Here is a 16,479-nt window from a genome sequence, read left to right on the forward strand (position 1 = left end):
AAAGGTACCACATGAAGATAACATCAGAAGCCTTGCTGAATGTAAGCGGTTTCTACTGTTTCCCCCCTCAGTTGCAGAGGCAGTCATTGTAGGAGGTAGCCAGGTTGGTCAGGCAAGATTTTTCCTTGGTACACCCATGTTGGCTGTTTCCAGTTACCTTCCAGTCCTTCACATGCCTAGAAATAGTTTATATAAGAATTTGCTCTTCAGTATTCTCAGGGAAAGAGGTGAAGCTGGCCAGTGTTAGTTCCCTGGATTCTCTTTCTTGCCTTTTTTTTTTTCTTTCAACACAGTAATGTTTGTCTTTTTCCAGTCATCAGGGTTATCCATGTTGATAGAAATTACTCTCATGGTGACATCTGTCAGCTCACTCAGCACCGTCAGCTGTTTATGTTCCTAGAATAAGAATCCATGGCTCTTTCAAGCATCAGTCAAAAAATAATTTATAAGTGAATGTCATATTAAAATAAAAAACAACAAAAAGCAACCTAGGAAGGGTAAGGGTCTCAAGGCAGCTTTTATCTGTCAAAACAAAAGAACAGGAGGTGGAACAACAAATGACCCCATAGGAAACTGTCTTGGGGTGACTTGATGTTGTATTCCCTATCGCTGCACAAGGCCCAGAAATTAGTATATACACACCTTTCTATGCTTTTAAACTGAGCCTGAGTGGAGAGAGACGAAAAAAAGCCCTCAAGGATGCAGAGATAACACACTCTCGTTCTTGGCATTTTTTTTTGGGGAGGGGGGGGGCTTCTGTGTTCTGCTGCGGTGGGAGAGGAGCGGAGAAAGCACCCTGATGGCTTGTTCAGCAGTTTTTTCGGTTTCTTTCCTCCAGAGAGTTGAACTTTGGTTTTCCTGGAATTTCGGATTTTTATCCTTTTTTCTGCTGGATTGCTTCAATAGCAGAGCACATCAGGAGGACTTTCCACTGAGCACAGAGGGCCTGGCCCTGGGCCAAGTCCCAGCTCCGAGGAGGAGGGAGACCAAAGCGAGGACTCTTAACATTTTCCCAGGTTTTTCTCCACAGTGAGAGGTTTTATTATTTAGCAGCACTATCCTTTCCCTGTGTGTTTGTTAAATAAATAGCTTTTATCTCTTTCACTTTCCTTCGAGGAAAAAGTTTCTTTTCTTCCCCGAACCTGGTGGGGGAGGGGTGGTTTATAACCTGCCTTCTCTCAGAGGATACATTTCTAAATTTGGCCAAACCGGCACAGAAACACATCACTGGTCCAGGTTGCTGGTATGCTCCAGGATCTACTGGGAGCTGCCATCTGATATTTCTGCTGTATCCACAACCCTGCTGTAAATCTATGACTGAGAGCACTGAAGTGTTACCCAAACATTTCTTTAAGCTTGCTCTGCTTAGTTTAAGCTGTATACACCATGAGCAAAAATGATGATGAATTTTGAAGCAGGAATTCTGACTGCTTGCTGTTGACAGTACAGACAGAACAAGTTTTCCCAAAGGGAAAACCCAAACTTGGCTTGCAACAGGAATGTCTTGTCCTGTCCCAAACATCAAAGAAGTTAAAGACATGTAATAGAAACTGCATGCAGCATGAACATTACCAGTCCAGCAACCTTAGCAGGGAAGGCAAGGCCTCAACAGCCCATGGGGCACTTGTTTCCAATTACAGTGACAGACAAAGACACTGACAGAGAACCTGAAATGAGCTTGGGAATAACCAGTCAGCATTTAGAGTTGTAGTCTGTCTAGAATAACATGTTTAGAGTTTATATACAGCCTTTGATTCTATGCCTTTGAAATGAAAAGAAACAAAGTGAATGTTTCCTCCTTCCCAATGCTTTCAAAGGAAGGGAACAGCATTTTTAGATTTACTGCTGAAAGACCAGGATTAAAGCAAGTATCTGGTTAAAGACTACATTAATTTTAAAAACATATATAGATTTCTCAGCTAAAGCATCTTCTGTTAAAGCAAACTGCACCCCAATGCAGTGATGTAGTGACACTCTACTTTCGTGCTGCAGGAGCTGCCATTGAAACAAAATATTTCAGGAAATTTCAGCTCACTGCTTAAATCAACACCAGTCAGAATCTACTCTTCACACAATTACAGAATGGTTTGGGTTGGAAGGAACTTTAAAGATCATCTCATCTCAACCCCCTGCCATGAGCAGTGACACCTTCCACTGGTACCAGGTTGCTCAGAGCCCCATCCAACCTGGCCTTGAACACTTCCAGGGATGGGGCAGCCACAGCTTCTCTGGGCAGCCTGTGCCAGGGCGTCCCCACCCTCACAGTAAAGAATTTCTTCCTAATACTCAATCTAAACCTGCCTCTTTCAGTTTAAAAACATTGCCCTTTATCTTGTCACCACCTGTCTGTGTAAGTCCCTCTCCCTCCTTTTTCTAAACCCCCTTATCTCCTTCCTTTGCTTTTCTAAAATACACTTCATGTTTAATCCAGAACGCAACTCTTCAGAAAAGAGCAAGTGAGAAACCTGATTATCTAGGAATTTTATTCACTGTAAAACAGGTCTTCAAGCATGTGCCAGACACGAAGGACCCACAGTCTCCCACAACTCAACACTAAGGCCTGAGTCTTCTGAGATGGAAGACACCGATTCCATTCCCTGAAGCCTGTGACAGTCTTCTGCTCCCCCCAGTGGCAAAAACCCAAATAAAATCCACAAGGAGGCCACTGAAGCAGCATCACTTGCTTACACAGCACTGTTCTCCGAGGTTCTTCAAACCCAAAATTTCCAGTATGCAAAGGATTTTTGTTCTACAAAAAGTAAACAACAGTCTAAATCAACATTTCTCTTTATTTGTGCAAAAAAAGTTTTAGGAATTGATATATATAACGTAGCTGATAATGGTAACATTTAAAATTAATCTATACTCCTGAAATTGACAGCAATTTTCTTGGGTTACGATAGAGGAAAAAAAAACCACCTTTAAAAAGAAAAATATTTTTGATACAAGTATTAATAACAATCTTCTGTTCAAACAAAAACGTCACAGAAAGGTGCTGCCACACAGACATCACTTGCCTATTCTGATCAGCCTTCTAATGTTTTCCTTCTTTTAAGCCTCGAATAGTTTTTTAAAAAGTGAGCATAATAAGAAAACTTATTTCCTGAAAGACTAACCAAATGAGTATTGAAAAAATAATTCCGACAGTGTAATTTGAGGATATATACTTAGGTACAGTAAATACCCTTCTATATTTAAAGACCGACTGCAAAATTACGTTATTTGAAATATTTTTTGGCTTGTATTAGTGGCACCTGTGATAATTTAACAGCTGCATTCAGTAAGGAATGATAAGAAAAGAACCCCAGGGCTTTTTTTTTAATTTCATGCACTGAATGAGGTGAGACACTGAACCCACATTTGAAGGTCTAAAACATTACCACAAGACTTTAAACACCGTATTAAGGAAAATCATTTACTGAAACTCACCGGTCCAAACTGAACCAGTGAATGCAAATATAACTTGATAAAGTTACCCTAAAACTTAATTCTAAAATTTTCCTGAGGTTTTATGCAGCCCAAAAACTTTCCAACACAGGTATTGAAAATCACCTATAGGCTGTACTACTTTTAAATATATTTAAATGTGCAGTGTTTACAAAAACTCAAAGCTATCTAATAGGTTAGAGAAGCCCCAAATGATATTGCAATTAATATGGTTTAAACTGCACCTAAAGAACTTCTATTCTGGAGCTTTTCCTCTTATTTCCAAGGATTCCTTTACTTCTAAACCAGAGAAATAACAGCCTGCATTACTTTTGCATACTTCAAGTTTCTTAAGTGCTATTAAGCTAAAGCCCTTGGACTGTGACAAAGCCATTCCAGCCAGACATCACATCCTTTATTTATTCTGAGGAACTAAACAGCGAACTCTCACTGAAATAAGTGAAGTAAGTCAGTGAAATAAGCGCTATCCACACGAAGTAATGATGCCAAATGTTGATATTAGCATTAGTACAGGCTGCACTGAAGCCAGCAAGGCAAGGTTTACACAAGGACCTTTCATTACATCCATGGACTGCGCTGGAAATGAGTGACAAGCAGAGCCTTTGCTTGAACCTAAAGGCAGCGCTGCTCTTTGAGTCAGGAAAGCTAAAAACCACCATGCAGAGCTGAAATTAGGTGTGTTCATCACACCAACGAGAAGACTGGAGTTTTAGAGTCCAACAGAGGGGAGCAAGACTTGTTAATTTCATTTTATATTATTCTTTCTGTTTTCTCTCCCTAAAAAGGAAGGTGCTAAACCAGTGGGATTGGCTGAAGTGGTCAAGAGAATGATGTGGTTTAAAACCACTGAGTTCATTAGTTTTAAGACCTAACAGATTCCTGAATTTCATTTCCATGCTTGTCTTTCAAATGTATTTTGCAGACTTTCCCTGAGGATTAAGATGACAGTATGACAAGCAGCTTTCTAAGGATTTTTCTCCACTGTCTTTTAATGATTTTGCAAATATTCATACCAGTGCACAGCAGTTTAGCTTCACTGGCATGGTTTCCAAAAGTACATTCCAGTCAGGTTAGGTCAGTCATTTTGCTATCTCAAAAATAATCAGGACATCAAATATTCACTGTTCACTACTCAAGCTTGAGAAGACGTATTTTCCCCCAATAATTATAACAAGATTCAGATTACAAACAGTTCAGCTCTTCACAGAGTGAATTCTGATGATCCACATCTATTGGATACTGCCTGTCAGAACACATGAATTTAATGTTTTGACAGAAACAGAATTACTGGTAACCATCTCGAGTGTCATAAAGGACTTGACTTGATACACTGAAAAAACATCTAGTTAGAAGTTATAAGCTTCTCTGCTCTACATATTGGTGTATTTGTTTCTAAGACAGATGACATGACAAAATTATTGATAAATAACTTGAAACCTGTAAATTATAATTTCTGCCTCTAGAGCAAGGAGTGTGGTGTCAACAGAATCAGCAAAGGAATCCATTGTCTTCAACTAATTTATTTCCTAGATAAAGAACAGTAGGGACTTTCTCACTGATTATTATTCCTTGTTACTGTAATTCTTCAATAAAGAATTATTCTTCTATGTTCATTCAATATGACAAAGCTGCAGAGAAGTGGAAGTGTATTCACCAGTCACAGTGTCTACATTTTTATCAGTAAGAATGGTACTGGTGTGTGCATGAGGTTCCACAAGTTAAAAGTAAAGCCAGTGTAGACTATTTGCAGACACTGAAATGCTTTTCAGTGAAGAAGGGTCCAGTGTTCAAATTGTAAACTTTTCCTCAATGCCACAGGGATATCAGAGCTTTGCAGGGAACCAGCTGGAAACATTTTAAACTGTTAAAAGTGTTTTTCTTCTAATGTCTTTCAAGAAAACGGCTCTACAATTCTCATTTAATCTTTTATATAAAACTGTGGAGGCAAGAGACAAAAAATTGAGCCTGGGAAGCTAAAGAGCTTCCTGGATCAGAACATCTAGAAGTGTTAGAGAAACTACAACATGGTTGTGGTTAGTGTAAAGCAGTGGCTAGACTTACACATACAGGTATGGACACACCCCATGCACTCACACTGCACTGACTCTGACATTTCTTAGCTTCTCTTCTCTTGACTGATGTTTTATTACTTTTTCACATAGTTCTCTTTGCTCCAGCTTCACATAGGTGCAGAAGTTTTCACAAATTTTTGCATGAAAATGGAGAAGGGGAATGCAGTCAGAGTCTCTCAATATCACTTCAACACAGCTGTCAGAAAATGACACATCGCTGCACTACGAGACATGTCATTATAACATAAAATGAAGGAATAAAAAATAATTCTGTTGAAGTCCCGCACTGATTAATGTATTTAATAGTCCTGTCTCAACAAAATCTAAACTGTTCTTACTTGGTTTCAACATAGACAAGGTAATGAAATAAAAAACTGCATCCAGTGGATGAAATTATCAATCTGAATCTATCCTGTGAATGTGAATCATTACAGGACACAACGAGACAAGAATATCTTGGTGCTCAGGGCCCTGAGCTGATGAATTAAGGATCTTAAACTTTGTTACAGGGGAGTGCAATGGTAAGATACTAGAACAGACTGGACTGTGAGTTCACTGGAATTTCTAAATGGAATAACACAAAGCTGGTAGCTAAGATATTAAAACCAATCCAGCTTCATGAGCAAGAAGTTTCTCTGGGGCTATTTGGCTTTTCTTCCTATGGGGCCAGGTGCAGCTTTGCACTGACATGCATTTCAGTGGTATTTGACTGACAGTCATCATCAAGCTAATTGCATCAGGGATGTGCCCTTTGGCTTCGCTTTCTGCTTCACCAGGCTTCCCCTATGATCCTGGTTAAGTAAACCTCTTGTTTCTATTTCCAATTTGTACTACCATGATATAAAGTACTCCCCGTCGTGAAAGCAACTGAGTACAACTGTGAGATACTAATGCTGCAATGGAAGGTTGTGGGGAACATTCTCAACCTATTCTGATCATCCAGGCAGCCAGAAATTAAATCCAGCTGCTCCTGCAGGAAGCACATCACGGCCGGAACCACACTATACTTGGAGACGCTTTCAGAGGCAGCACTAAAGAACTTATTTTGACAGCCTCAGTGTGAGGGCTACTAAGGATATCTGTCTTGTCTTTGCTCATAGAGAGAACAAATGCACTGGGCAGAGTGGGCTGAAACAGATGGTATTACCAAAACTGGCGTTTAAGTCTTGCCTCTCCTTCTCTGCTATGACAACCTTGATGGCTCGGGCTATTTTCTCCAAGAGGGGAAAAAAAAAAAATCATCCTATTTCTCAGAACAGTAAAAAAAAGAAAGAGGAGGTCTAACATAGATTTGCCAGATACAATGTCTCATATCAGACAAATTTCTATCGAGTAAAATTGTTAAGACTTGTACTGATATCCTGCGTTTTAATGACAGCTCTGGAAACTTCTTCATATTTCTTGTTTCCCCTCAAAAACCTCCACAATAAGCTGAACACACCTTGTCAAAAAGAACGGTCCATTTAAAATAATGCAATAAAGCCATTTTGCTGGTCTTGTTTTTAACTAAATCATGGATCACACTTAAAGGGACCTCAGTAAAAAACACTCCATAGCAAATGCTGTTCCATGAAAACTGTGCAGGTCCTCCCACTAAAGATGTTACTCAGTTTTGTCACCAAACACCATGTTTTCACTGATTAAAAGACTTTTATTCAGCTGCCCATATGCTAATTTTCATGTAAATGACAGATTTTCTACCAATATGGTTATGATACCTCTATAATTCCCTGGAAAAAAATCCCCGTACACATTATTATATATATTACGGCAAAAGAGGCAAAGGGACCATCTGAAATATAAAGACAGACAGACAAATTAGGGAATAAATTTTAAAGACTAAAAATACTGAAATTCTGATTAAGTTAATAATTCCTATATAAACAGGGAAGTATAAAACATGGAAACCTTTTGATATTTGAGGTTTTTGGGCAAGATATGAATTGCACACAAGTCCCTTCAAGCAGCCTGAAGTACATAATAATTAACATTTCCTTTCTTTTCTCCTCAATGGTCATACTTTGAAAGAGCATCAAGTTTTGATTGGCTTAGAAAAAACTAAGTGACTGTACGGCATGTGCTTCCAATAAAATCAGATTAGTTAAAGGAAAGCACAAAGCAATTCCAGTTTTCTTACAGCCTTTGACATGTTTAAATACTAAACCATTGTCTCCCCACCACAGCACTGAAATGTGCTAAGACTGAATATCCTGAAAACATTTTAAAATATGGATGCATGCAGCATAAACATAAGGAAAGTGATGTTGTACTGGACACACATTGAAAAAATTAAAACTCATGTACCACTTTGAAGAACATTCCTGTACTTTCTTTTTCTTTCTCTTTTTCCCCTTTTCTCTGCCCTATGCTTCTTGGGGGGGGGGGATGGAACTTCTGATCTCTAAAAAGGAATGTTTTACTCTTGGTCATCTTTTATGAAATTTAAAGCTCCAAACAACCCCTTTATACAAAATCACTTGCTAAATTTTCTCTGACAGTTATTCCTGATAAATATCTATTCACTACTGAATTTCAATGACCTAGTGTATTCATGGCAAAAATCTGCCAACATTCACAGGACTGTGTTTAATACCCATTTTAAACCTCAGTGTATTGAAAAAGTAGACAATTCTTAGCTCATTCAGCAAGGACTTAGCCAACTCATTATTTCTACTCTCTTGGTACAAAAAAAAGCCAAAGTTTTTAAAAATAAAACAATCCCAAATATCTTACGTTTTCACTTTAACAAAGCCGTTTCTCAACTTACACTAGACACATACAGACAGAACTAACAATGCCTTCTTTACTTTTCCATAAAATCTCACACTCAATGCTGACATTTGAGCCAATTATTTTAAATGAGTACTGGTGTACATTTTCTTTTTCATTTGGAAAAGTAAATTTAGCTCATGCTTGTGAAACATAGCTCCAGTCCTTCCTCCACTCTATTAAAAAAAAAAGAAACTAATAAATGGCAGTATCAGATTGTAGCAAACTGTCTAAAATAGGTCAAGATCTGATGCAGAATGCTGACAAGGTTTTTAGACACAACCTTCAGCCTAAAATTGTCACAGGCTCTCCATCTGGCACACCAACTGAGTATGTGCAATTGTCAGCAGTAGTAAAATCTTTCATTTAGAACACAATGTGAATGGAAAAGACTGAGCCTTCACTGTCCAAAAAGATTTTAATAATTCAAAAAAGTTGGAAGGCAGCTAAGGTGATACATATAGAAAGGTTCCCCTTCACCCCACATCCTTAACTGACTTTTTTCCCCCCCTGTACAAGCAATTATATTTATGAAATTCAAGCAAGAAGTTTATTTAAACATTATTTCAGCAGTGGTGCTCCCTCAAAATGACTAAAGCCACCGCCACCACATTCTCACTGCTCTCCTGGCCAAAAAGAGCCACACAAGTCAGTAGCTTTTTATTCATGTGAAAAACAAAATTAATTTTTTCATCCTCTTGAAAAATAACTCAACAGGTTGAATTACATGCCTCATATTTCCAGTCACATGAGCGAGTTCCTCAAAGATCCTTCCAGAGACCTCCAGTTTCTAAAAATCAGAAAATCGACATAGTGGAGTCCTAGGAACTTAGATCTTCCACTCTGGTATTTTATTGTGAGTTACAATATACTGATCTACAATAAAATAGAAGAAAATCCTAATAACAGCTGGCATGTCTAAAATGACTGAATCATAACATTCTTTAACATGGAAAAGCATAATTTTATTAAATTTCAGTTCTCAATTCAGAGTAATTTAAATGCATTTTGAATAATCTTGTTCAGCCAGCAGCCCTTACACACATTCATCCTCCCTCTCTGCATGTTCTCTGTGTGTGTGTGTATATATATATATGCACACACACATCTAGAAATGTAAAGAAATCAACAAAACTAGCACAGAGTAAAACTGCAGCAAAACAAAAGGCAGTATATTGTTGTCAAGTTTTCTGAGTTCTTAAAATAACCTCTTTATGCACAAGCACCATTAAGATCATAAACACAAGGCAGATTTTTTTCCACAAGCTATCCATGACCCAAGGTGGACCTGCGTGTTCAATACAATGGGTATAGACAAGAGAAGCTCTGCAGAGGAGACAGTACCTTACCTAAAAAATTCAGTTGACCTTTGTAATGATAATGGAAGAATTTAGCTTTTTGGCAAACTAACCTGAGTCAGCACTTATTTCAAAGGAAAGAATAAACATTATCCTGAAGAGTAAAATAGACACGATCAAGGTTATAAAAATAGCTTGAGATGTTGAACACTTGCAAACTCCTGCTTTCCTTTAGACTAAAAACTGTTCCTTTACAAAAACTGTGAAATACAACTTCCTGAGAGGTTTGAAGTTCTCTAGGACTGCTGTTTATCCAGAAATTCTCCTATGGTAAATCTGTATAACTTCACAGTATTTTCCAGATCTCTGTGAGACGCAGCTCATGGCACCTGAAGGCACCACCATTATGAAACAACATGTTCCAGTTATGAATGAAAACTCAGTGTTAGAAATAACATGCTTTGAAGGTAGCAAGGCAGTACAGTGATTTATTTTGCACAACACAGGTTTGCAGTTACCCCTGGCTGCCTCTCTTTCATCATGTGTCAGAGCAGCAATCTAGAATCCCGTTCTGGCAGCCAAAGCACAGCTTTTCTGATGGGATATGACAGCCCTTTGCCACCACAAGGCCTCAATTAAATGCATTATCCTCAGGCTTCAACAAAAATCTTAACTCCTGCACCCATTTACATCATTTTCCCTGGAAACCCTGCATTAGGGGGTCAAGCAAACTCATGTACAGGTACTCAAGATTCACACACACCACCCTCCATCCTGTCCCTCCTCCAACCAGGAGTGTCAGAGCCATGATGAAGCTCATGGGCTTATTGATTCTACTCCTATAAATCAGGTCAGCTGGAATCATAACAGGGGTTATGTTTGGCAAGAAATCTCTTTTGTCGGACTCAGCAAATTCAGTGACAAGCAGCTTTTCCCATTGTAATTCAAATCTTTTATCCGAAAGACTAAGGTTTATATCCACAATCACAACAGGATAAAGGCTATGCACTTGTAAAAACAAGCTCCCCTCCCAACCCCAAAACATTTGTGAATGCATTAGTTTTAAGAGCTCCAATCTCAATCCAGTGATGAACAGCGTCGCACCGACACCTTAAAATACACATGAAGTTCAGTCATGATATTAAATCACCTTTATTCACCCACAGGTAAGTGAACATTTTTTTGGGAATGGAAGTGGGTGGTGTCAGTTTATCAATTTGCTCCCTGCTTTTTACAACCCCAGTTTAGAGGTTTTAAAAATATATTGTCAACTGATTTTTTGCTACAAGTTAAATGCCTTGCATTAAAGAATTTAAAAGTTGTATCTTGCAGATGCTCTTGGAAGAAAACAGGATTTTAAATCAAGTGCAAGAACTAAGCATTGATAATACTTTGAATCATAAATCCTGCCTTCCCACAGTTAATTAGAAGTTAATTAAATGTTAAGCTGTATCAAGCATTCACCTTAACTACTACAAGGACTATAAATTTACTCAGAAATTCCTACTGTATCTTACCAAGGTGTCCAATCTCAGTCATAACAAAGAACTAGGAAATACCTTCTCCTACTCCTTAGTTGGTTAAAGAAGGAAATACATACATAGCAGTAAAACTAACATGACAACACCTAACTTACCCTGTTCAGCAATTTGTCTGGAAACCAAGTACTGTAAATATCCTTCAGCATTGTCTTAAATACAATTCTCTTTTGCAAGACTACCCAAGCTCCCTCTAAAATATGAGATACACTAAATAATCCAGGTCTTAAGCCAAAATTGGTTTAAAAGAACATAATGAAAAATGACTGAGAAGCGATCGTTGAAGAACTGTTGCTATATTTAGAATAGTTAGAAGAAAAAAAGATATATGCCCATTTGTCTGCCCAGCCCAGCATTCCTGTTAAAAAAGCAATTCTTCCCCAGTAAAGAAATTAATACACACGTACCAGAATTATTTTACTGAAGTGAAGGACAGCAGAGACATTTCAAACAGATACCATTATTAGAGAAGAGAGACAAGTGTGAAGCTGAGTTTTATCTGAGATATCTAAAGGCATCAGAAAGGAAAGAGATGAATACCAACTCACCAAAAACACTGGCGATCTAACAGCCAGGCTTGTCTCACATCTCCAGTTGCCAGTTCCAAGAGGAATCATATGTGCACTGATAGAAGGATGACAAAAGGGCACGCTGTGCTCTCCTCCACTCCACTTGAGTGACAGCTCTTCTAACAGGGAACCGAGACACACACTGCAAAATCTCAAACAGTGGGACCTGAGAGAGCATGCTCAGTGTCTAATTTAAAATGGCCTGATGCTTCATCTCAGCAGGAGATGGCCTACTTCCAAACAATTTCAGAACTTTAAGTCAAATCTAAAATCATTAATTGGAATACGCAAAACTCAGCCACCAAGCAGCATTGATTTTTTCTCTCTTTTTTTGTTTTAAATCTGGGCTGATGCACAGATAATTATTTGCACTACTTCCCTGCAGGGCATCCTGAGGCTTAAACACTATTATCATGTGCTTCACTGTAATTACACGATGCCACTGCAATAGATTGAAAACCTTTCCTGGATAGGATATGATTTGAACTCTCAGCAGCACAATTCATAAATCAGACAAAGACAACAGATCTGCTGAATTGTCTCCATATTGATTGAAGAATTATCCTACCTGCTGATTTCTGGGCAAGGGATTTTTTTTTTTTTTTAGGGTGGGGGAGGCAAGAAGAAAGGCATGAGAACTGTCTAGCAATTGATTTATGTTCCAGAGATGTTTACCTCCACTTAAAGTCTCTTTATACATAAAGAAACCATTTAGCTTCTTAATGAAACAATTTATTTGGATATCAGATGTCAGGTTATTCACATGCAAAAATCCTGTGAGCCAGATATTCAAACCTTTTCCCCTCAGGAGATTAACATCTTTTAATACACCCACAGACAAGTGGTACAGAAGTCTTCTGTGTTTTGGTTTTCTCTGTCTCACAGTCCTGTTTCCATATTTATTGTATATTCATTTTTTCAAATGAATACACTAAGTTTTCTCCCTCTTGTGAGAAGAAAAAAGCTGCGCCCCAGGCACTTCTTGTTTTTTAAAATGCTTTCCTGCTTATCATTCAAGCTGAAAGCAGAGCCAGGCAGGCTACTTTATAAATGCTGTATTTTAAAGAATGCTTATATAAAAAAGAAGCACAGCCCACCTCCTGGTCTGTGCCACACCTGAGCGTAAGAAAAAGACTTGGAATAAACTCTAATATCAAGTCCTCTATTTCCAGTATGGGGGATATTGGTTAATACAGTGGTTGGTAGAGAAGCAGGACATTATTCTTAAGTTTCACTAATGTCCACAAGTAACTTAAAAACTGGGTTTTCCAATCTATGCAAAAATGCTCGTATTTACTACGAGAATCTGCAATTTCAGACACAGAGTTGTGAAGTCTAAGACCTACACTCTGCACTCCTATGCTTTAAAAATCCTCTTTATTAAGGTAATTATTTTAACATAAATCCTTGCCCTTTTTTTTCGCACAAAATGAGAGGAAGTCTTTTCACTTCAGCAATTCCTTCCAGGCATAAACCCAGAAGTCACGGTGCACAACAGAGCTGTGCCACAGCTGAACCTGATTTCATGAACACACCGAAACATCCCATTCCATATTCCAGAAACAATACTACATCACTATAAGAAGTAGTTTATTTATAATCATGTCATATTAACTGCATTCACTTGATTTTTAATCACATAATACCTTGGTAGTTAATGTTCTCACACCGATACATACAAAAAGCATCCTTGCTACAACATATATCCACATTGCAAAATTCAGATGAATTCTGCAGTCTACCATCAAGTGATGAAAATTCATCTTCTTGATAAGAATTCCACTGTTTCTTTGCCAGCTAGCGAGCACTTTAAAGAAACAAGTGAAAGAAGTATTAAATCGTATTTCACGTTTTTACCTAAGCTTTTATTCTTTCATCATCTAACTTTTCATCATTTGCTTTGTTACTGCTCTCTGAACTTCCATGTAGATTCAGACTGGTGAATCAAAGCATATTTTTAAAATGCAAGGTGTCATGAACATAAGAGTTGCCTCTTGAGTGAGAAATGTCCAGACAGGCTTGCTCTAGCTTCATTCTAAAAACAAAATAAAGAAATAAATGCCATTGACTTGTACAAATCCATAGGTACCTAATCAGGAGTTTGCAGTTTCCACATATAGAAGATGAAGGGCATAAAGAAGCCACTAATAAAATCCATTAAAATTGAAGTAAACACTGTTCTCTTGTTTCAAGTTCATTCCCCTTTGCTTCCCAAACTCCCACCAAGCTGAGCACAACTTATGAGAATTTCCTTTGAGCTAGACAACAGTTCACAAGTTCATAAAATCTGCTCTGAAGTTAAATTTCTGTGGGCATATTCTTCCCCAAAAGACAAATTTTCATGGAAAGAAACCCCCTCTGCACTTCTTGGACAAGTGCCCAACTTTACAGAAGCGTAAGGAAATTTTAGGACAGTCCTGGTTTTTCTGTTGATGAATCTGTATTTTATTGTTTTAATGACCGACAAATTGTAGCCACAATAACAAAACGCAAGGGGGTTATGAGCAGCACATAAAGCCAAAATGCTTTGATTCCACAACTAATGCAAAACACTTGCAAAGCAGTCTCTTGCTGACCTTGAAAGGGTTCCTTTACAGTGACATAAATTTGAGTTTCAAGATCTGTTCTACTTGATAAGGTAGTTTTACAGTGAGTATAAATTTGCTGATTTGCCACGTAATAAACATGTCTTGAAAGAAAAAAATAATTGAATTAATACATAAGTAGGGAAATGTAGCCTGTACACAGGACTTCTAGAAAATAGTTCTTCTGACCACAACAGAGCTGGGATTAAAATCAAACAGCCCTGGAAGCTGAAACATTTTTCTCGAGTTTCTATACTGATATATCCAAACCAAAGTTTTGTTGCCACACAAGACACTAAAACCATGCCAGACCACTGTGTTACAAAGACAATCAGCCTCAGAGAGTGTTGCAGGAATACAAACTAATTTCAGCAAACTCTCTGCAGACAGTTAGAAGCTAAGTTAGAAAATGTCTAATGACTGAAGTGGTGGTAGTGGGTTTTCTCCTTTTAATGTATTTAACAAGAAATCAGGTGGTAAATACTTTATAACATCTTTCTTACCAACACCTTCTTCACAACAATTCACACGTGAACAGCCCTGATCACCTGCTCTGACAGCAGAGCAGCTCATTTTAATAACATGGGTGTTCAGCAGTATATTTAAGTTAATTTTCAGTCTCAATATCAAACTTGCCACTCTTTCAGAATGAAATATGATGCACTTTTAGGGTTATAACTAGGCTTTTTAAGGATTTTATTAAGAGCCTTGATTTATGTAATTGATGTTTTTAACTTAACATGATAAATTCTTCAGTAAATTATATACACCTGAGTTGCACAAGACTTTCTGGCATCCTAGAAAGAATTCCACAATGATGTCTCTTACACATGAGCTCTTTTCAGCTCTCTTCTCAGCCTTGGCATGATGACACAAGCAGCTTTCCTGGATTTAGTTACCAGAAGTAATACCTCAAGATGTCTCTCTCAAACACTACATCACAGATACATAAGAATTCTTCCATTTCTCTGTAAAGCTACATTCTCCAGAAATGGGTAGCAATTTAAAATCTGTCTGCCATTATCTTATTATGTCTTATCTATCAGCTGACCTATTCAAGTGGAAAGAACATTTTTTCAAACAAAACAAAGAAAAAGGATATATCTGTGTCTAGACAACCACAGGGGAAAAATTACATATGTAAAGTTCAAAAGATGAGTAATTTTTCTCTTATTTCTCTAGTGTAATTTACATTCTTGTTTCTATTCATAGTTTTGACCGTGCTATGTTTTTTCAGTGTTTCTGTTGTGCAACATATATTCTCTCTTTTTTGTTATTTTCTAATTATTTTTGCACCTTACTTGAAAATACTGTCCTGGTTTACAGCTTTTCTTTCCATCCCATGTTAATTTTGCCTTCTTTAACTTTCTTCTCCTGTATTTTCCCTGTTAATCCATGTCCTACTATCTTCAACACTGAGAGCAAATGAAATAGATGTTGAATCTTTCTCATGGGGCAAACAGAACCAAAGGACCCACAAAGTACATGTACATTTAGTACATCAGCTGGTAAGTGCCCTGGATTTTATTCCTTAAACTATGGCAATCTCTGACAAGTCTGACTCTTTACAGTCTTTCACTCTTCAAAAGGCCACAATTAAATTGAATTGTCGACTCTTTGAGCATTCCCATTTCTATTGTCATTTCCTTTCTACATATAGGCTTGTGCTCAAGTTACAATAGTTTGTGCTCACGCTCTTGAATAAGTAAAACGGAAAAATAAGGTTTATATCTGCTGTTCACAGCTTATAAAAGCAGGCTGCGTGTTGGTCTTTAATATGTGACCATAATGATTCATCTGGAAAATTGTGTCGGACAACATGCCAGAAAACATAAAACTGCCACTGCTGCCCACATTGTTAGTGCTGTTTCCCAAGTTTAAATGTATATATTTATATTACAGGGTGTCTGAGACTAAGACCAGGTCTGAAGCAAGCAGCACCTTTCAATAAATACAAGCTACAGATGTGCCTATCCCAAAGACAAGCTCTAACTACACAGCCAACCCTCTGCCTATCCTCAGAGTAGAGAGAATTCCCCTTCACCCACTAGTCTCTTAATAAATTTGCTTGCCTTTTAAAAACGGTCATTAAATTTAGAAACACATTCAATATGAGCAAGAGAACAACAGTGCCTGACAAAAGAACAGTACTTGCTAAGGTAAAATTTTTACTGTTTCTAAAATTCAACCTGTTAGTGACA

General features: G+C 37.8%; 1 protein-coding gene across 17 annotated transcripts in view; it reads right to left on the reverse strand.

The window, feature by feature from the left end:
* Nucleotides 1-16,479, reverse strand: part of PLEKHA5 (pleckstrin homology domain containing A5) — a 162,038-nt gene that overhangs the window by 90,452 nt on the left and 55,107 nt on the right. Inside the window, exon 1 of one of the 17 annotated variants that reach the window (XM_039570450.1) lies at nucleotides 11,673-11,691. The exons of the other annotated variants lie outside the window; for them this stretch is intronic. The gene's annotated coding sequence lies outside the window, so the exon portion shown is untranslated. Of the gene's footprint in view, nucleotides 1-11,672; nucleotides 11,692-16,479 lie in introns of those variants that run through there. 17 annotated transcript variants of the gene reach the window in all.

Source organism: Corvus cornix, chromosome 1A (genome assembly GCF_000738735.6).
Source record: "Corvus cornix cornix isolate S_Up_H32 chromosome 1A, ASM73873v5, whole genome shotgun sequence".
Taxonomy (NCBI): domain Eukaryota; kingdom Metazoa; phylum Chordata; class Aves; order Passeriformes; family Corvidae; genus Corvus; species Corvus cornix.